The sequence below is a fragment of the Vidua chalybeata genome, chromosome 17 (genome assembly GCF_026979565.1).
Source record: "Vidua chalybeata isolate OUT-0048 chromosome 17, bVidCha1 merged haplotype, whole genome shotgun sequence".
NCBI classification, from domain to species: Eukaryota; Metazoa; Chordata; class Aves; order Passeriformes; family Viduidae; genus Vidua; species Vidua chalybeata.
This window is the reverse complement of record NC_071546.1, coordinates 4,163,619-4,186,003: the sequence shown is the minus strand read 5'-3', so window position 1 is coordinate 4,186,003 and position 22,385 is coordinate 4,163,619.

Sequence of the window (22,385 nt, the reverse complement as noted above, 5' to 3'; positions counted from 1 at the left end):
TGTGGCACTCTCAGAGGGCCCACCTGGGGCTTGTTCAGGTGGAAATGGAACTTTTGGAGGGTGGAGAAACTGATTTTTCACTTTTGTGAGGGAAGAAGTAAATCCTCAGTGCTGGTGTGAAATGGCATAGAAAAGGAGTTGCCTGGATTACAGGGAGAAAAATACCAATTATATTAAAATGGGGGGGAAATCAGGAAGGCTTTATCGGGACTATTCACAGACAAAACTTGCAGCTCCAGGCTGTGTAGGAAAAGCCTGAGATTTGAATCCACAGAAATATTCTGGCTATAATAATCCTATGGTATTCAGGCAAAACTCCTGTGGGGTCCAAGGGGAGCATTGCTTGGGGCTTGGAGGATTTACCTTATCAGTCTTTTGAAAATGTTAAAGAATTTAAACCCCAGAGCTGCCTTGCCCAGAGGAAAATGCTGTGCATGGCAATGCTGAGGCCTGTGTGCCACAGCAAGAGCAGCGCTGTGTCCCCGCAGAGGCGCTGGCCTTTTCCCTTTGTCCTGCCCCCTCGCTGTGCAGAGGGAAAAGAGCCAGAGCCTGTACAGTTTCTCACACTGCTGTCTGTCAGCTCTTTTCCCCTCCCTTATGTCCTTTGTGCCCGGCTGGGCTGTGAGCCCTCTGTTCCTGGCTGCCCCTCGCTGCTCGGCCAGGGTGACAAGTGGCCAGTGCAGGGTCACTGCAGGAGGGTTCCTGGGACGTGCCACGCTCTGTTAGCAGTGGCCCTGCCTCGTGTGACCCCCCACGGGCTGTGGTGCTCACTGTGAGCTGCACAGGTGCTGTGTGATGTGGGGGGTGAGGCTTTTTGGGCAGCACTGGGGACCACAGTGTCCCCCTGGGACTGTGCTGTACCTGCACCATGAGCACCTGCTCTCCCAGCTCTTTGCACGGGGATTTTAAATACATTAATGCTGCAAAATGTGGTCCCTAGTGACAGCATCCAGTGCCACTCTCCATGTCCCAGGCCAGTGGGAGACAGTTTTCTTTGTGCTGCTCCATGCCAGGGCTGTTTGCCCCTCACAGCTGCGGTGTGGGAGGTACTCCAGGCACCACAAATGACAGAGACTTTTAAAAAATGATTAATAACCTCTATCTGTTTTCTGGCTGCTGCGGTTATTTTTGGGCCCCATCTCTTTCCTACATCACCTGAGTTTTACCACTGAGGCAACCAGATTGATAAAAACCCCTCTGCAAGCTTGTTCAAACCCAGAATTAAGTGGGATGAGGAGAAGTGTTGGGAAGCAGCAGTCATTGATTTTCAGGATCTCCACTTTCCAGTCCATGATGGGACAGTTGCTGGCCCTGGTGTGCTGTGACCCTGCAGTGCATGGGCTGTGCTGGAGTGGGTGCAACTCCTCACCAGAGCACGTTCCTGCTTGGAAAACGGCACCTTCTGGGAAGCTGGAGACCAAAGGGCATCCTGATCTATGAGGAGCTCAGGTAAGGAGCCCCTGGGGACTTGCTGGAAAATCAGAGATGAGAAGTACCCACCAGGCTGCTCAAAGCACTGGGACAGGACCAGCTTCTGCTTCAAGAAAAGGATGGGAAAAAATTGTGATGGTTGAGAAAAGGGAAATTCTTTATGTGCTCAGACAACCCTGGGACTCTGTCCTGAAGGATAAACCCCTGTGACCCACATGGCATTTTTTCTCTTGTTCTTCAGGTAGCCGTGGCTCCCCTCACCATCAATCTGAGCCTTGGATCAGCCTGAGCCCTGCACCACTGAGACCTCAGAGATAATTTGCAGCAGGATCTTCTGGAGGTTAATGACACCTTGTGGGAAGTGGTCAGTTTGAAATTCACTGCTGTCTGATTTCACTTCATATCCTCTTGGCTTTGTGCTGCAATAAAAAAACAGCCCCCAGTTGCTCACTGCAACAGCATCTGGCTTTCCCCTCATTATTAACGTCTTTTTTTTTTTTTTTTCTGTTTTGGGGTTCTTTTCCCTTCCTAGTAATTGGTGCTGGGTTGCTGGGGGGAAACCATCTGCGTGACTGGGGAGATTTAGAGAGTCAGTAACAGAAGGGATGTTATCAGAGTCTGGTGCTTTAGGAGACTATGGTAATCCAAAGCTGATTACAGCTGGGCTGGTGCAGCAGGAAATTCGGGACATATTGGACTGACACTTCCCAGGAGCATCAAGCAGTGCAGGGCTGTCCATGCATGTTGGGCAGGGAGGGCTCCACTCCCTGTTTGCATGGAGGGGGACAAATAGTGACCCTTTCCCTCTGAGATGGTGGCTGGGGAGAAAGGAGATAAGAAGGAACAAAGGGAGGTGGGAAGCACAAAAGCTCTGCTCTCTCTGGGCACGTGGCTGTGAGGGTGAACACGTCCACAGCCAGCTCACATTCCTCTGCTGTGACAAAATCCCCGTCCAGGGCTGCTCCCCTGGGCATGGTCAGTCACAAACAACACTCCCAGGCCAGTAAATCCACGTCGTCAGTCCTGGCCGTGCTGCTGTGCTGGCCCTGGTGAGTGATGCAGCCTGAGCACACCCAGCACATAGATCACTGCTGCCTCTGGGGCAGGATTTATCCCTGCCAGGGCACCCAGCCCTCTCTCACTTCTGCTGTGCTCTATTGACAAATATCCAGGGTTTGATCTCCAGTCCCACAAATACTCACCAAGGGGAGTTGCACTGGTGCACAGCAGAGGGGTTTGGGTGAGCCCCGAGGCCGCTGGGGTTGTGCTGGGACTGTGGGATGCTCTGTGCTGGTGGGGCAGCCACTCGGGGAGGCTGTGCCCCACCCCAGCCTGGCCACAAAGGCTGCTGCACTCCAGTTTGGCACGGCAAGCAGGGCAGGCCCAGTGTGGAGATGGAGAGATCTGTCCTGGGTGCACTTCCCAAGTGCTCCGTGCTGGCTCCTGCATCTGCACAGAGGGGAAAGGGCAACATGGGAGCTTTCAGGCGAGATCAGGGACTCCCAGTGAGGCTTTTTCCCTCTCTGCCGGGAGGGGACAGCGCTGTGCTGAAGGGGGCTGCAACAGCCCACAGCTAATGGGGCTGCTGGTGCTTTTGGGAGCAGAAAAAGGGCAATAAAGGGGGCATGTGATGCACTGTGCTGCTGCTGCCTCCCCATGGGGGATATCCCATGGGAAAGGCTGCAGTGGGGCCAGTGTGCAAGTGGGATGTGAAAGGGTGTGGAGACCCCTGAGACACTCCTATCCCAGCCTGTGCCTAGCTCTTTTTTGGGGTTTATTTTATTAATTCCCACTTGGCTCCCCCTCAAGCACTGTGCACTGGGGTGTCCCCCCTCGGTGCTGCCTGTGGCACCAGCCTTGGCAGCTCTGTGGGGTCTGCACGAGGCCATGTCCAGGCTGCCCTGGACCAAACCATCCTATTGATTGCCACTTTGATTCCTGCTGCTTTATTTACTTGCTCAGTAATAATTTGCTTAATAAAACCCTGCTATAGTGATTAGAGAGTGCCCAACCCTTTTGATTTACAATTTCTTTCCCAGCCCCAAAGACACTGGTGTTCTTACACATCCCCTGAGAGCCTGGAGTGTACAATTCATAATTTGGGGTTGCATGGGCTGACCCATTTCTTCTCATCAATAGGTGCCAGTAGATTGGTACCATCTCGGGATGTTTAGGTGATGTGGGGAGATTCTGTCCTGGAAAACCTTCACTGCAAAGCTCAGGGGAGAAAAGGAACTGCAATTCCTGAGTCCCCAACAGGGAGCAGGGAATGAAAACTCAGCAAAAGCCATGATGCCCTCATGATGGGTCTTAATAGCCCATTTCTCATGTGAGCACCACTTGATTTATGCAGCAATGTTCCATGGTGAGGAAAGCATCATCCTTCTCATTAGTGCAGCACCCAGCATGGCAGGGCCCTGGCTGTGGGCAAGCCAGCAGCGGAAATAAGAAATAATATCAATAAAAGGGAGCAAAAGTGGAGCTTGCCAGATGCAGCCACGCTGGGGGTTGTCAGGAAATGACAACACTTCGTGCAGGCTCCGTGAGAGATTAAAAAGTGTTTGGGAGCTGTCCCCCTGAGTCTTTAGCCAGGAATGGGCAGTATGCAAATACAGGGAGTTAATCATTGCAAATTAGGACAGCGTTTCCAGGCACAGGAGGCAATTTTAATCTTTCATTGTGCAGGCTTCTTGCTCTTAAATATGTTGAGGAAAAATTTTTATTTTTTGGGGGGAAAAAAATAAGTAAACAGAAGTGAATTTAAATGTTTGTACAGGGGAGATGCTTTTGGAGACCTTTGCTGCTCCTGGGGGGATGGGAGCAGGGACCACCTGGGTTGTGCCAAAGACTTCTTTGGGCTGGAGGATGGCAAGGATTTAGCCCCAGTTAGGGAGCTGGTACAAGCTTTATCCTGGCCTTATCTGCAGACCAGCTATAAACCCCGGGAGTGTCTGCAGGCATTTTTGGGGATGCCAGGCTGGGGGGCCAGCTGGGTCCTGTGGGCAGGTTTGTCAAACTGCAGTAAGCTGCCCTAAAAGTGTGTGTGTGAGCACGAGACAGGGCAGCACAGGCAGCAACACCCCCAGCCTGGATCCCGCCGACGGCAGTGATGTGGCACTTGCTCATCCCTCATTTTCTCATTTGGTGTTTTTTTTCCTGAACTTTCCATCAGTGAAAGAAAAAAAAAAAAAAAAAAAAAAGCCTGTTTGGCTGTTCCAGTCTAATTTGGGATGAAAACGAAGCGCTGAACTGTTCCTGTGGCCCGCGGCGGTGTTTAGCAGCTCTATTAATACAGCTCCACGCATATTAATAGCGGCTGCCTGCGAGCGGCGAGCACGTTCGGCTGTGCCTCCATCCCGGGCGGTGTGGCTGCCCCCGGCGCCATTCCGGCTGTGGGATGTCGCGTTAGAGTGTGGGATGTCGCGTTAGAGTGTGGGATGTCGCGCTGGGCTGTGGGATGTCGCGTTAGAGTGTGGGATGTCGCGCTGGGCTGTGGGATGTCGCGTTGGCTGTGGGATGTCGCGCTGGGCTGTGGGATGTCGCGCTGGGCTGTGGGATGTGCCATGCAGCGCTGCTGGCTCGCCAGGGCTGCTGCCTGCCGTGTGGCTCCCGCCTCGCTGCCCGCGGGACAGCAGGCAGGACCTGTGGCTCTGTACCACCGGGACGGGACAGAGCATCCCCTCCGAGCTCCCTTGCCAACATTCCGGGGTCACGAGGCCTCCAAGCACCGGGAGAACTCTGGGATGTGGTTGTTTTGGGGCGTTTTGGACCGGTTTGCTGCCTCTAGATGGCACTGACCCAACGCGCACGGTTCGGGACCGGCGTCTGACTTAGATCTTTTTCCCTCCCTTGGGTTATTTTTCTTTTAGAATCCTGTAATAATGGATGTTCAGTTTCGGCAACGAGGTGCTGATTACAGAAATAATCGATGCCATTGAGACAAAAGAGCCTGTCCGTGCCAGGTCCTTCCCCGCTCCCCTCCGGCAGGAGCCGGGGCTCAGGTCCCTGCGGCCCCGGGGAGAGCTGAGCAGGGGCACCGGGGCAGGAGGCACCGGGGCAGGAGGGATGCTCGGCCCCACGGGCAAGGAGAATTTCTTTCCTGGATGCCTCTTCCCTCCCTGAACGCTCATCACACGGGTGTGGGAAGGCTGCACAGCGTGCAGCCGGGCAGGGTCCTCGGCTCCGGCAGACATCCCCTGTTCCGCCCGCGGTTATCCCTGCTAACAGCTTTGCTCTCTAAATCCCATTTTATGCTGATTTCCACATCCCTTGAGTCAGACAGCGAGAATCTGCCTTAAACCCCGGAGCAACATGAGATCTGTGGAGCTCTAGGATGCTCCGTGGACCAAAGGCATGACAAGAGCAGAGGGAAAATTCCCAGCCCTGTTTCGCTTGCTGTGGAGGATGAAAAGCTCCAGCTTGGGTGGGAATGGGGTGCAAACAGCGTTTGGTCCCTGAGCAGCCCCATCCTGTCTCCTCCTGGGACATCTGTGTCCCCAGCACCCTCCTCCTCCCCTGCAGGGATGGGAATGTGCATTACCCACCACGGCGCTGAACACTGGGGATGATTTTAAAAAGAGACCCAGATTATGGGATGCTCCAGGGACATTTAGCAGGTGGTGGCTACCAGAAAGGAGGGTCATGGCTGCAATGACCAGAGCCTGGTGGCATCGGTCGGGACTGTCCATGGAGCAGGAGGGTCTCAGCCCCTCTCTGCCTCCCTTCCCTGTGGGAGTGACCATGGCTCCAGCCAGGGCTGATTCCTTATCTGATGGAAGACAAAGCTCCCAGCATCACCCAGGCTGAAAGGCTCCTTTTGCTCCCTCCCAGGAAATAATCACAGCATTTTCCACTGTGCTTTGCCTGGCCCCTTGGGTAATAATGAGAGAGGGAGAGCAGGGATGGCGCTGCTCAGGGCCAGTGCCTGGCAGTGGAGCTGCTCTCCAAAGTGTCTGTCAGGGATCCTGTGGGGATAAGGAAGGGTTAATGGCCTGACCCACAATATTCACCTGTAGATATTTGAAAATTGGTGTATTTTCCTGCTGTACTTGCTGGGCAGCTTGAAAGAGGGTATTGTGTATATATTTCTCTGTATATTAATATATATTGGTATTTCTTAATATATCTGACATAAGCTGCCTAAAAGACAGTATGGCATTATTTAAGCTTTATTTAAAAGACAAGTCAGGGGAGATTTCTGGAAAATTTGGGCTATTCCCCACGCAGCAAGGGAGGGGAATACTGAATTCCCTCCTTTCCAGAACAAATTAGCAAATGCATATTGCCTGAGCAGGAGGGAATACAATGTGATCAGGAAACTTGTCTAAGGCAGGAGGCAGCCCTGCTCCCAGGGACTGCCACACTCGCTGCCCTGGTTTCTCAGAGATGTCTGTGTCACTGTGCCCTGGCTGGGGTGGGTGCCTGCAGCAGCTTTCCCAACACACCTGGCAAAAAGCAAATTCAAACTTTTGGCCATGCCCATGGTTGGAGGACTCCCCAGAGTGAGAAGAAGAGGTGGGTGCTTAAATATCAGTAGAGGAGAGTTAAAAACTACACGTGGCTTGTGAGATGCCTTTGCCCTTTTCTGTAGGAGGGAAGGCTGGGGACTAGCACATTCCCATCTCTCAGCCAGAATTGTCCTGGAAAATAAATCCTCCCTTGGGAATGGGTTGTTGCCAGTCCCATGGTGTCCTGATGTGAAAGATCTGTGCAGATTACATGAACACCTCCTGATTTCTAACCTCATCTCATGCAATTTGAGAAGACCTGAAATCACTGAAATTGACATTTTCAAGGAGGTTTTGGAAAGGGTCATAATGTCTTTGAAAGAAAGATGGATGTTTGGTTTAGATGAAGGCTCATAAATTGTCTGGGGGAAGGGTGTATCTACTGGGAAATATGAATGTGGGTAAAACATTTGCACAATCTTCTGTTTGCAGAGTTAGCAAAGCTTCCAGAAATGTTGCTTTTAGGACTTGCAGTGTGTATTTAACTCTTCCTTCAGCAAATATTTTTGGCTTTTACTCTTATTTGCTAAGTAGTTGGCTTGTTTGGGAAGCTCAGAGGGAAGGGGAGGGCCTGATGCATCTCCTGTTGCAGGGAATATGGAACTCAAGTCCCTCTTCTGGTCCTGGTAAGATCCTGTTTGCTCTCCCGACTTCCAGCTCTGATTTTTCACCTCCCTGAAGAAAAATTCATAGACATGATGAGCAAAACCCTCATATTTTCTTTTTTTCTTCCCCTCAGGTTGTGCAGGTTTTGGGGCAGGATGGCAATGGGGATTCCTACACATCTCTGGGAAGGAGGAAGTGAGGTCCAGTGCCCTGAACTCACACAAAGAATACAAATCCTTGAGCCACAGAGAGATTAGGATGAGGCAAACCAATGTGGAGCATTCATAATGAATAGTAAATAAACTAAGGGGGGCTGGCTGTCTGCACAGGTGTAGAGCTTCATCAGGAGACAACAGTGACATCCTGATAATGGCTTGCATTTAATAACAGGATTTAACATCCCTGTAAAGAGAGCAGGCAGGCAGCTCCTGTCAGGACCACGAGACAGAGTTCCCTTGTATTACACTTCCACAAATCACTTGTGAAATTGGGGCAGGCAGTAGCAGAAAGAGGAGTTATCTCTTCCCTCTTCCTGGCCAGAGCAGGAACCACTGCCATGGGTGGGTGGAGGGCAAGAGGCGACTGTGGTGGGCTTTGGGGGGCCAGTCCCCATGGGGGATTGCCCTGACCCACACTCAGATGTTGGCTTTTGGCTGGGGCTGCCTGGAGGGGTCTGGCCAAGAGGCAGAACCTCACTGGGTCTGGGCTGTGCATCCTTGCACGGGGATGCTCTCCTGGGGATTCTCCTGGACCCATTCCCAGGCTGCACGACTGAAACCCCCGTGCAGCCAAAGCCACAGCTCCGCGCTTCGCTGCGCCGTAATGCCAGACTGTGCCACCCCATTCCAGCCCACCCACGCCCCGGGATGCTCTCCCAGCCCTGCTTCCCTGGAAGCTTGGCATGCTCTGGATGTGCAGACATCCTCAGGGAGCCTGGAGGCGGGCAGGCTGCGTGTGTGGGGGTGTCATCTTCCCGAAATCCTGCTCAGATCCGCCGGCTCCCGGGGAGCCGCGCGCTGGGCGGGCACAGGCTGCAAGGCCGTTCATGGGCTCTATCAAAGGGGGCTTTGAGAGCGTGCTAACCACAGGGATGGAACTTGATTAGCTGGGGCTGTGATCAATAATTAATGCTGGTTATTTATTATTGGTTAAGTGCCGACACTGTGCTCGCTTCCCAGTTCCCCCAGTGGATCTCCAGCCTTGCTCGGCATCCCCGGGTTGCATTTTTATGTTGCTCAAGGGTCACAAAAGATTTCAAAGAAAGAATATTTTTAAAAATGTAATCCTTTGTGCAGAGAGAACAGAGGCATCCAACCACTGTAGAATTTGCTGTAACTGGGGAGAAAATTCTGTCTTCTTTTTCCTCATGGTTTGATTTCAGGGCAGCTCCCAGGCAGCCCGGGATGCAATAATCTGCGGGTCAGAAGTTGGTGTGGGGGTAGTGCAGGTTCATGTGAAGCCAGAGCTGTGCCAAGTGCACCAGAGCAAAGAGAAGTGAGAGGCAATGCAGCCGGATTTGAAGAGATTTGAATTATTCAGTCGGCTGGGTCATGGGCAGATCGTGCCTCTTGTGGCATCTCTGGAGCCTGAGAGCTGCCATTCATCCCAGGGCAGAGGGTGGGCAGGGTCCTGGGCTTTCCTGGAGCTGCCCACTGCCAGCTGGGCAGGGGGAGAGGTGGTTTTATGTTACAGGAGAGAGGGGGCTATGCCTTGACTTTGTACAACAGCAAGGAATTAAACAAGGAGAGGGAAACACGATGGGATGGAGAGAGAGGTGGTGGAGCAGCAGGACAAACCACAGGCTCTGCAGGGTGTGCAGTAATTTGAAAAGCAGCTGGGGGTGGGCAGAGAGGGGCTGCACTCTGCCTGCCCAGCTCTGCCCTCCCCAGGCAAGGTGCTGCTCCCTGCACCCCTCACAGGGTGAGCTCACTGTGCTGGGCACCATCATCTTCCTCCTCAGCCATCGGGGGGGAAACAGCACTGGGTGGGGAAAAGGGAAAAACAGCTGGGATTTGAGAAAACACCACAAGTGGTTTTTGTTCCTAGAGGTTCCTTTAGGGATCTAGGGGGCTTAGGACTGTAGACCACGTTTATAGACCCCTCCCACAGATCCTTCAGATCCTCCTGGGAGCAGCAATTTGTTGTGGGTGAGAGAGGTAGGGAAATGCCTGTGGGGAATGTGGGCTGGTGGATCCTGTCGGTCCTACTTGAAGGAAGTGGCTCGTGTTTTATTTTAATGAACTCACCAGCCTTTTAAAGCTAATTATATTTCTTGCTCTAGTGCTCCAAGAGATTAAAGAACCTCTTCTAATTTCTGACCTAGGTGTAACTCCAGGTGAATCCCCCTGGCAATGCAAGGCTGGGGCCCCACAGAACCCACGGGAGCTTTGTGCATGATCTGCAGGGCAGGATCACCCCACAGAGCCCCCCAGCTCTCACTGCCAGGGTCTGTAGGGGTTATGTGGGTCTATAGGGCTGATGTGCTCCCTGGAGCCTCCATCCCTTTGCTGTGGCCTGGCTGCTCCATGCCTGCCTCAAAAATCCCTCCCTGCCCCTGTGCCCCACAAATTCAGCCATGAATTCACCCTGGGCTTCTCCATGGTGACTTAAACTGGTGAGTGGATGAGCACGGGGCTCAGAACAAATGCACATCAGTTCCCACTGTTATTTGTTGCTGTCTGGTGGCAACAAATCAAATTTTTAAGCAAACTCCACATACTCAATGGGCCTGTTGTTATCTTGCTGGTCCTGGTGACTTGGACAAATCACTTAAGCTTTGTGCTTTGGTTTATTACTGGTTTTTTTTGTTTTTTTTTTTTCAGAATCTTTTGTTAGCATCCTGTCCTAGCCTTGTGTCACACAAAGCACAATGTGATTGTTGTTCTCCTCTTGCTACAGGGAGAGAATTTGGGATGTACAGAGCTTTATGGAAACACTATCTAGTTAATCCCTGTTTTGATGCAACAAGGAAGGGAATGAAGGGTTAATGAACTCTCCCAAGAGAGATTAGTCTGGAATATTTAAGGCTTCTTTAGTCCAAACATATATTAAAGGCTCTTTTTTTGTTGTTTTATTGTTGTAATTCTCCATTCAAAGGAATCCCTCCTGGAGAATTCTTTCAATTTTGTCTCCAGCACAGAAATAAACTGGTTTATCTTAGATCTTTTAATATCATACTCAGGGCTTTTAATAAATGTGAGTTTCAACTGTGCCTTTTTTTTTTTTTTTTTTTTTTTTAACTGGTGAGATAATTTAATATTAACACATCACACCTTATCACCCAATAACACTTAGTCCCTGTAATCTTATGACAGACTAATTTCTGTAGTAACATCCCTTGTGTCAAATCCGCTCCATTCCATTACTACCCCGGCTGCTCGTGGAGCCTGGCTTGGTAATGAATATTCTGGCTTCTAAGCTTTTATCTAAGGATTATGAAATGAATTTGGGGTTTAGCTTGAGGGAGTTACAGCTTCATTTTGCCTAGTGGAAGCTCCTTCATATCGTTGGAATAAATCATAGAGGTTTCCATTCTAAAAATGTAAGATGGAGAATCAAAAATATATATGCTCCAAATCCCCTGGATGGGCTGGGCTGTTACACGTGGGATTTGAGAAAAAGGGTTAATTGAAAAGAGAGTTGGGGAGATGGGAGGAGCTGTGGGAAGGGGAGAGTGGTGCTGTCTGTCTGTCTGTCTGTCTGTCTGTCTGTCTGTCCCAGGGTGTTGCTGGGAGCTGGGAGGAGGCAGAGGGGGACCCCTCACTCTTCCAGGTGGATCCTCTGCTCACTCCTGAGCCCCATTGCACTACACAGTGGGGTGTTGGTGCCTCTCCCTCCTGCCTTCCTCTCTGTGACACTAACAGCTTTCACTTAATTTAATCTGTGCAGCTCACAAGGCTGAAGATGAGGTGAGCTCATTTGGCATAATTATCGGATGTGTCAGGAATGTGAAATCCCAGGCAGCGCAACTGTCCTGGAGCCATCACACCTCTGACAGCCTGTCTGCTGCTGATGCTGTGAGCATGGGAAATGCACCTGCTTCCTCAAGCAGAAAATAGACTGTTAAAAAAAAAAATGGTGAAGGCTAAACTGCTGTGGTGGGGGTTTTTTATGTTTAGCATATGCTCTCCATCCCTGCTCTGCTCCCACTCTGTGTTCCCAGCCTGGCTCTGGTGTGGTGCTGGACGATCAGTGCCACCCATGCAGGCCATGGTGGTGGCAGGCTGGGGCCAAGGGGCTGCTCTGAGCTCCTGAGTGTCCCACTGATCCCAGCTCTGATCACACGCCTGTGGCCGAGGGGTGGGTGCTCTTCCCGATGTGCAAAACCCTTCCTGGGATGGAGGGAGGGTGGGATGATGTGCTGCAGGTGGGCTGTGCACTCAGCTCGGGGACGGGGGCAGCCCTGACTGTCCCCATCCCCTCCTGTCCCCATCCCCTCCTGCCCCATCCCCTCCCCATCCCCTCCTGCCTGTCCCGAGCAGCCCAGAGCCTGTGGGAAACTGCAGCCACTGCTCCACATTCACTGTACAGAGCAGGATGGGGCAAAACCCATGGAATGTGGCTGCTGTGAGCAGAGGTGGGTGCCTGTTCCATTTTTCTCTGATTTCTTCCTGGATCATTCCATTACTCATTTGAAAATCCCTTTTTTTTCCCAGTAATCCCCTATCCCTGCTTTCCTGGCACATGCTCTGGAGCACTTGGACAAACCCAAGAGCTGAGAGGAGCAGCTCTGGCGGTTTGAGAGGTGCCCTTCACAGCTTTGGAGCAGACTTTCCCAGCCTCTCTGCCAGAGGAGCCACCGGCAAGGAAACAACTGGAGGGCCCTGGATGGCTGGGTCAGCCCGGAGCGGCTCCAGGGATGTGCCCTATGGATCACAGAGGGGAAGTGGGACGGACCCAGCTCAGCCCTGCCCACCCTCTGCCACCTCTCCCTTCCTCACGAGCACCAAGTAATAAATTGGACCAAAAAATAATTAACTTGCTATAAATTGGGTATTAGCATATGAATTAGAGTTTAACATATGAAAGGGCTTTTGATGCCGCATAAAATTAATATAGAAAATGACCGTAACAGAATAACAAATTACACTTGAGGAGTTGGCTCCTCTGAGTCTGGCTGGCAATGTGATGGTGACACAGAGGTGCTGGGGAAGGGGAAAGGCTGGGACTGGGGGCATTTTCTCTGACCCTCCAGTATTTGATGCAGCCCCAAGCTTCAGGGATGCCTCGGCCCTGTTACGCTGGGGCTGAGGAAATTTGTGCAGGTAAAGTTCCCCATTTGTGTTCTGGCATTTCCTTGTTTATTTGGGTAAGTATATTGTTTGTTATTTTATTAGTGGTTAACTCAGGTGGTTTTTTTTCCATTTGAGTTTTAAATATTCTGATCAGGCTGGCTCTCAGCTGTTTTGTTAATATATCCAGGACATGGAGGATTTAACATAGAGGCTGAGGCATGTTGTGATATTGTTAAAAATGACCTGAAAAGAAATTACTATTCACAAGCAAAAAGTTTTCTAGAACGGAGTTCAGCTGGTAAAGATTGGCCATTTATTTTGTGAGGAGGAAAAAGAAAGCCAAGCTTTAATTAGAATATGGGAGGTATGAACACAGTTAGCTGCAGTTTGGGGAACAGATCTCCATGAGCTGCCAGTGGTGGTGTTGAGCTGCCATGGCCTCTGTGCATGCTACTGGATCAACCCAGCTGCAAACCCAAGGTCTTGGCTTAAATTGCTTTTAAGTGTAAAGTCAACACATTTCACCTTTTGTTCGGAGCAAGAGAACTCAGCTTGTGAGGAGTGGCTCACTGAAATGCCAAAATGTGTCTCCACACCTTCAGGCATCACCCAGTGCAGGCGGTCTAGAAAATACCAGTTGGAAAGGTTGAAGATTTGACAGAGAATAGGCTTAGATGAGATGTTAGAAGAAATTCTTCCCTGGGAGGGTGGGGAGGCCCTGGCACAGGGTGCCCAGAGCAGCTGGGGCTGCCCCTGGATCCCTGCAAGTGTCCAAGGCCAGGCTGCACAGGGCTGAGAGCAGCCTGGGATGGTGGAAGGTGATCCTGACCATGGCAGGAGGTTGAAACAAAGTGGTCTTTAAGATCCCTTCCAACCCATGCTATTTTATGATTATATGATATTTTATATTTCCAGGGAAACTCTTGCATTTCATAACCCTGCAAGGTTCTGTGCCACATTTCCCTTGCAGAGCACTGGGGCTGGCACTGCCCCTCAGTACTGCCCTCGAAGTCCCTGCACACATCAGCCTCTGGCCAGCACTGCCTGCACTGTCTGGGGGATGTTCAAACCTTCCATGCTGGCCTGGGTCTGCTCCAGATCATGAGAAGTCACAGAACTATGGAATGCTTTGGGTTCAAAAGGTTTAAATTCCAAAGAACAATCTCATTCCAGCCCCTTGCTGTGGGCAGGGACACCTTCCACCAGACCAAGTTGCTCAGGGCCTGGCCTCGAACACTTCCAGGGATGAGGACTCCACCACCTCTCTGGACAGCCTGTTCCATGGCTTCATGGCTGTCCCTTTTCTTTGATTTTGGTTTTTTTTGCCTTTTTATTCTGCGAGCAGAATCCTCTCAGGCTGTGCATGTGCCTGAGACAGTAACATAATTACACCTTCTCAGCTGCTGCCTGTAAATGCTCTTGCCATGAGTGCCAATTAAAATAAATGCAGATTATTGGGAATTCAGAGGATAAACAAATCTCTTTTTGTCTAAATATCAGCCTGGGTTCTGGGGTCACTAGGGTGTTTTGCATTAGTGTCTGCATTCACTCTGGCAGGGAAAGGGCCTCAGCCTTGTTACTGGAGCAGGAGCTGACATGGCCCAGGGTTTTTTTGGGATGGGTTCTTCATCCAAGGGAAATTGAGGGAGCACGTTGCTGCCCTGAACAGTGAGCTTTTTTTTGGATGGAGGAGCAGAGGGCTGCCTGCTCTGATGGGTCAGCAAACAAACAGGAATCTGAAGAGCTTGCTCTGAATTAATGGCCAGGCAGAACAAGCCAAACAGAGACATCCAGCTCTGCCTCGAGGGTTAGCTACCTGCTGCTGAAATACTAATTGCAGAGAATTGTGTCCATCAATTATGGCAAACAGGGTTTGCTTCCTGGGAGGGTGGCAGGAGAGGGAGGGAGAAGCCCTGATCATCTAAACGAGCTTTTTGCTCATCATCTCACATGGGAGGGCTCCAGGCAATGGTAAAGGAGTGGGACATGAGCTTCTCTCACCAGCTGTAGCTAGCAGGTGCTCAGGAATCCAGAGCACCCCTTTGCTCCTGCTGTTTCATATCCATGGTCCCTGGATATGAAAGGCCCTGAAGGCTTGAGGTACCTCTGGCCATCACAGGCTGCCGTTCCTGGGGTTTGCTGTGCCCACCCTGGCCCGGTTGCCTGTGATCACTGTGGAAATCACCACCACTTGTGTCCCTCAATGGCTTTTTGAGGGTCTGTATTAGCAGTGGAACCATGTCCTGCCAGCTCTGGGATCATCCAACAGGCTGGGTTAAATCTTCCCTTTCCTTCCTCCAGGCAACAATTTTAATTGCAGTGCTGTGGTAGTACTAATAAAAAGAGGGATTTCACACTCTCTCTGGCTTTAGAAATCTATTGTTCAGCCTGTTTACCTCCCTTTTTGTTCTGAGAAATGCTTAATTGTCTCCTTGGACAAGGCTGTCCTTTAAATTATACTAAATTGGTGGTAATTTATGTAGCATTTTTTTTGCTTCACACAATAGCAATTTTCTCTTTACAGACATTGCTTTTGGAGGCACTCAGAAGTCCTGGAGGGACCACGGTAGCCCCAGAGCAACAACTCTGTACCCTGAGATGGCTCGTGGGACTTGATCCCTTTGTTGCTCCCTAGTGCCTGGGGGAACATCTGGCATCTCCCGTTTATTTGCAAGCAAGAAGGAGCAGGTATCTCTCCCAGGTTATCTTTTTGTTACCTGCTTGTTCTGGTTTTCTCAGCTCATAAGTTGCCCATGATGGAATTACCAAAGCACTGCATGAAGTGCTCTGAGATCATCCTGGTGCCACTCGGTTCAAATGCTGCAGCAATGATTTCTCTCAGACTTTCACACCATTCCTCTGCTTCACCTATTTCATGGATGTGCTGGGTAAAAGGTAAAAAAAGGTTAAAGACAACTAAAATTTTGTTCAATGAAAAGTAACAGAACTGGGGAAGGTTCTGGAGGACTTGTCATCATATGAGGAGTGACTGAGGGAATTGGGGGGCCTCAGCCTGGAGAAAAGGAGGCTCAGGGGGAACCTCATTGCTCTCTTCAACTCCCTGCCAGGAGGGTGGAGCCGGGCCAGGGTCAGTGTCTCCTTTCAGATAACAAGCAGTAGGACAAGGGGAAACAGCCTCCAGTTGTTCCAGGTGTGATTTAGATTGGAGATTAGTTCAAATCCCTTCACCAAAAGGATTGTCAGGAACAGGCTGCCAGGGAAGTGGTGGAGTGGCCATCCCTGGAGGGATTGAAAAGCTGTGTACAAGTGACACTCTCCATGTGCTGTAGGCACCAGCTCATCTTCCATGAGATGATGCTGGCTAAGGAGGGGTCCTGCTCCTGCAGATGCAGCCACTCCCCTGCTTAGACTACAGGATAAAGCTGCTCTTTCCTTTTCTTAAAGCTGCTCTTTCTTTTTTCCCCCTTTTATTTCGTTTTTCCCCTGTCGTTGGAGGCAATTTGAGCAGTATCACGGGCCTCGTGGCTCTGTCACTTCCAAGGGTGTCGCCCACAATGGCGTTTCTCTCCCATGGCTGTGTGCCCCCCCCTCCCTCCTGCACCTGCCGTTCTGGGGGGCAGAAGCTGGCTGGAGCACAGGGCTGCTTTGACCAAAGGCAGCCTTACCATTCCCGGGACAGGGCACAGTGCATCTCCCGGCAGATGCAGGAGTGAGGGCAGCACCAGGGCTGCCTCCCACCCACCCTCCTCCTGCCTTTGGGGACCAGGGCGGTGCTTGGAGGCACCTGGAGCTCCCCAACCCTCCTGCCAGGTGAGCAGCCTGTCCCCAGCTCGCCAGCCTCCCCTTGCTGTCCCTGCACGAGCCGGGCTGGTGGCTCTGTCCCTTTTTGTCTCAGAGTGCCCTGAGATGTCTCAGGACAAATGCCCAGAGTGACGCTGGCCTCTGCAGCGCTGTCGGCATGGGGTTCATCAGGCTGGCAGCCAGGAGCACGCTGGGCTGGAGGAGGCTTGTGAGAAATTCAATTAATGCTCCTGTCACTGGTGCCAGCAGAGCCCAAGCGCCGGTGCCAGCTGAGCCACTCCACACGGTGGACAAAACCTCACTGGGAATGGGATGCAAAACTCATCGCTGCTGGGACAGGACTTCTCTGGCATCGCTGAGGTGACTGATTGTTTTTTTGGGTGCCTGGTACCCCGGGTGGCCAGCGGGGAGGGTGGCAGGGAGAGGAGGACAGGCTCACACCACTGCCCGCAGCAGCATTCGCTCAGCCCCTGACCTTTTGTACAGCTCATTAACAACACACTGAAGAGAAGCAGGGCAGAGCCATTACAGAGCAATTTATATGTAAATGCCCAAAGTACCAAAAAAGAGCAACCCCACCGGCATTCATTAGGGAAAAAAAAAAAAAAAAAGAATTTTCTTTTGGTATGTGTCTGGGTTTGTTGGGAATTTTTTGTTTTTCATTTTGGCAAGATAGAGTACACTGTCAAACCTTCCGTTTGGCTTCTTGATTCTCCAGTTGCATCCTTGCTGCATGCACGCAGAAGTTAGGGCTGCCTGGGGAATGAGACAGGGAGGCTTTGGCCTCTGGGACCCCAATAACCTTTGGAGACTGTCATTCCATCTCTGCTGCCCACCTGGACACCCAGACGAGTCCCCAGTGAGTGGCTGTGTTGTCCCCACAGGAATGCAGGAGACAAAGGTGTTGCCATAGCCTACACCAAGGGCCTCACGTCCCCTTGGAAATCCAGAAACTTTGTCCCAGAGGCATTTCCAAGAAAAGTGAGTTTACCTTTAGCTAAACCCTGCATTCTCTCTGCTATGAGGCTTTAGCTCTCAGCTGAGGGCTGCTGCTGCCAGCAGCAATAGAGACAAGGTAAAACATATGTATAAATTCTTAATCAAGCCATGATCTGCAATGGCCCCGAGTAGTGCAGCTGCTGCTGCTGGAGAGCGCGTGCAGCTGTCTCTGCACATCTGAAGAACGAGCTGATGTTCCCCTCCTGGAGCTGTGCTGGCTCTTGTCAAGCTGAGACCATACACAGGCGAGTTTGGGGGGTCCCTGGATCCAGCTGAAGGGCTGGGAAAAGCCTTGTTTGTGTTGGGAGCCTGGATGTAGTTTGATTTGAGGCAGAAAAGACTCAGCAAAGACCATTTCCGGGCTCGAATGCAAAGTGGAAGACCTGCCTGCAGTGGAAGTGCCACCAGCGATGGTGTCAGAATTGCAGACCCTTCTCCCAGCATCTCTCCATCCTGGCCCCTTCACAAAGCTGCCTGAGTCTGTGAAACCCTCCCTGCCTCAGCTCTGCACCCTCAGCAGCCGCCAGAGAGGGTGTCACGATGTGTGACCCTGCAGTGCAGGCGCAGGGAGTTGTTTTGGCCTTGCTCCTGCCCCTCCCAGCCCATCCCCAGTGCAATACCTGGATTTTGGGGGCTTGCAGCTGGCTGCTGCTGTTTTTGTGGGGTAACTACACCACCCCGTGCTCAGCATTATGCAAATGAATGTAAATACAGGTCCCACCCCACTGACATAATGCTGCTGTTGGTGGCTTTGCTGGGTGTGAGCTCAAGCACATTTCTGTCCTGCCTCTCGACACACAATGTCTGGAGATTTGCAAGGCACAAAAAATTTCCAATGTTTCTTTCTGCAGCTGTGCAAGGGAAAGCTATTGAGATGGGAGAGAGGGAAAAATGGAGAATAAGCAATGTTACAGCATCACTATCAAATATGTAGGAGCCCATGTGCTGGCAGGGATGTGCTCATTACCTCACAAACCATTACCAGTGGATCAGACACAAGAGCTCGCTCTGGGGTGCTTGTGCCCATGGCCAGACACCCAAAGCAGGTGCAGTGACAAAATCCATCCTTGGCCTTACCCCTGCCTGTCCTCCAAATCCCAATTTGCAGGTTTTTTATATCACTGTTAGGATTAATCCTCAGCCTCGCAGTGGGGCAAAGAAATATCATCCCTTTCTCCTGTGCACCCACGAGGGGCTGAGCTGTTGGCAGCTGCTGCAGAGGATGGGTTTGCAATGATGATCTCTCACCACTCTGGGGTTTGCTTGCTGCAGCTGCCTGGCCAGCCTGGGTCAAGCTTTTGGCTGTGTGTGCTGATGTGATGTTATGGCTGATGTGATGTTATGGTGACGTGCAGCATCACTGCCACAGCAAACCATCACCACAGCCCTGGGGCTCTGCCTTAGAGCTCCTTCTCTGACCCCAGCGTGCTGAGAGCTGCAGCAAAGTAGAACCACTGGCAGGAGCTTCAATTTGCAACTCCACCTGCTGGGAAAAGAGATGATGAGCAAGTAAAAAAAGGTTCAAGGTTGCTGTCCAGGTGTGCAGAGATGGATGGTCTCATTGGAGCAGGACCAGGGGCTGCCAGGGCCCCCATGGCCACTGTCCAGATCTGGGGTGCTAATGAGTGATTTAATGAGGAACCACCTCAGCTGGCAGCTGTTGGTTGCCTGAAGGGACAGAAAACCTCACCCTGGTGCTTGCATCAGGCATTTTGCTGCTTCCTCGTGTGCTTTGGTACTTCCATTTGGGAGTGCAGGGATGCCTGCCAGCTCCAGCAGGAATTGTTCCAGATGCTTGCCCACCCCTTTGCTTATCCAAAAGGAGTAACCGGGTGGGCTGGGGCCTAAATCAGTGAGTTCATAATTGCACTAAAGGAGAAAAAGACCCAACTTCCCAGTGACATGGGCAGCCTATTCTTTGTGTGCCTGTGTTTACCCTAAAGACTGGCTGAAAAAAATCACCAGAGCTCAAAGAATCCAAGCTAGCAAGGATGCTCAGGGTAAAAGACTAAAATAAGGGTAAAAGACTAAAATAATGTTATTTAATCATGCCATACAAGAAGCTGATAAAGGATAATGTAACACAGATCTGACGTGGTGAATTCACATCTGAATGTCAGACTCCACTCTTATTATATCCCTAAGACATCTCCACTGAAGCAAGATAAATATGTTTATAAAATTTCATCTTAATCTTGAGGAGATAAAAATAATGCCTGCAGGCACAATGGTGCTCTTGCTGTTTCTCCTGGCTGTTGCTGCATGGGAAGCACTGCCTCATCCCTGCTGGGCACGTGCTTCCTGTCCCTGTAACTCCCACTGTGCTCAGGCAGAGCTCAGCTCAGCCCAGCTGCGTGGAGCATTCATTCAATCCCAGTTCCTGCTCCTATCCTGCTCCGTGTCCCTGCTCCTGTTGGCTCTGGAGGTGTGTGGTGACCTCCTGCAGCACTGTCCCCTCCTTCATCCCTGCTGGGAGAGCTGAGCAGGATCCCAGGGCCCACCCAGCCCCAGAAGGGCGAGGAGAAGCCCCCGGGATGAACTTTTGTCTGCTCATTTGCTGATGATCCGAAGTAGGACGTGTCCCCTGCTTGGTACCTCCTGGGGCATAACAATTAATCAGTCCTGGCTGTTATCTACCTGGGAATTAGCTCATTTCCTGAGGATTAACCTAATTGTCTAATTATTCATTATATTGTCTCTCCTCTGCTCCTCGTTCATTGTTTGGTTGTTTTATTTGTAAAATATCATGAGCCTCTTATTTGAAGGCATTCAGGAGGTTTACTTTGTGGTTTTATTTTTTAATTAATTTTAATTTTTCTATTTTTCTCTGAAAAGTCCTTCCTGATCCAAACCTTCCCTCACAGAAGGGACTGGGAGCTTTGGCACTTCTGGTGGGTCTTCTCCCCTGTACTGCATGAAAGACCTCTAATCCAATTCTGTCCCTGTGTTCACCTTGCCTGACTCCTGAGGCACAGAAAGGATGTGACTCTAGAGAAGCTGCTCTATATAAGTGTGTTTTTCTCCATCAATGGGTATTTTGCTGTTTGAGTTTGTCCTTACCTCTAAAATACCACCTGCTCCTGACGCTGGGAAGTGTTTGTGTCAACACCTTGGTCTTTGTTCACAGGGCAAACACTTGTCACCCCCACAAAAGCCCTAAACCAAAAAGAAATCACCCCTAGATCAGCCTTTTGTGGCTTTTCATGAAGTTTGCAAGTGCAGAAATGGACTCTCATTTTTCCACTTGCCTTTGCAGTAGGACTTAGATGATCTTTTAAAGAAGGGGACAAATTGCTGAGTCTTCTGCTGAGGCTTCCCAGCTGGTGTAAGCTTCAACCAGTCAGCTCCAGTTAGATCTCACCAGCTGGTGCAAGCTCCACTTGGCTTTTCCATCCTGCAGAGATGTGCATGGAGCCAGTCTAAAGTTTGGATTGGGGCTGAAATACCTTTGGATGTGTCCAAAGTAAAAATAAGTTAAAATATGCCTTCCCTGGTGCAAAAGGAATGCTTGCTCTTTCCTTCCCACTTTGGTACTAGAGCAGGAGCCAGTGTCAGGGGGACAGTCTGGCAAAGCTCTGCTGTCACTCAGGCAGAAAGCAGCTGAATCCCTGCAGATAATAATCCTCTATTGATTTTGGCCTTGTTTTTACAATCATTAGCGAATTTTCACTAAGCAGAATGAGAAAATCTTCTGATCTCCCAGAGGGTTCTCATGTTCTCTCAAGGAAATAACAAAAAATAAACAAAAAATAAACAAAACAAAACAACAACAACAAAAAAGGCAGAAAAATGAAACCCATGAGTAAACCATAAATAATGGGGTAGAGCTGAGTGAGAGCACTTTGATGTTCAAATGCATCAGTTATGTGATTTGGTTCTTTTCCTCAGAATTTTCCTGTACTTTCCTAACTTCTCATGAGCAGATTTTCAGTACCAGGCATTGCTCCTCCTCAGTCCCTCAGCATTTCCAGCCCTGCACAGAGGAGCATGAGCTGGGCTGGGCACAGGTGGGTTTATTGCTTGGCTGGCTGTTGTGTCAGAGGCTTTTGGGGATCATCCCTCTGGGAAAACTACCTGATAAGGTCTTACCTGTGCTTTGAGGAATTCCCAAAATACTTGAGTGTGTTTGTGTGTTGGTTCACTGTGCCTGTCTGTGCCTGGCTTGGGGCTCAGGGCTGGAGGAGGCTGAGTTTGTGCCCATGTTGTGGTTGTCTCTGAGGCTTTTTGTGGCCTGGAGGTGACTCTGAAGAGTTCCCTGTGGCACAGGGAAGGGCTGTGTGTGTCCATAGAATCAGAGAATGGTTTGGGTTGGAAGGGACTTCAAAATTCATCTCGTTCTACCCCCTGCCATAAGCAGGGATGCCACCACTATCCCAGGGCGCTCCAAGCCCTGTCCACCCTGACCTTGAACATCCAGGGATGGGGCATCCACAGCTTCCCTGGGCACCTGTGCCAGGGTGTCACAGCCCTCTACATGTGTGTGCACACGTGTGTGCTCAGGGATGGCTGTGCACACCTCATCCCAGCACAGCTTTGGAAGAGGTGACAATTCCAAGAGCTGGCAGCACTCTTCTGCTGCTCAGAGGTGCCTGCTGGCTCACACGACTGAAAAGATTATGACATTCAAGAGAAATAATTTATAAACAGCAGATGTTTCATAAACTGTGATTTAAAAACCCGACAACACAACAGCCAGAACACCAGCCTGCCCCGAGTGCCTTGAGTTAGGAACAGGTATCTGGACAGAGCAGCTGCTGGGAATGCCAGGGGAGGGCAGCTCCAGAGCAGGCCTGAGGCACCCATGGTGCTGAATGCCTGATAAGAAATGTTGAAGTTATACAAAGGG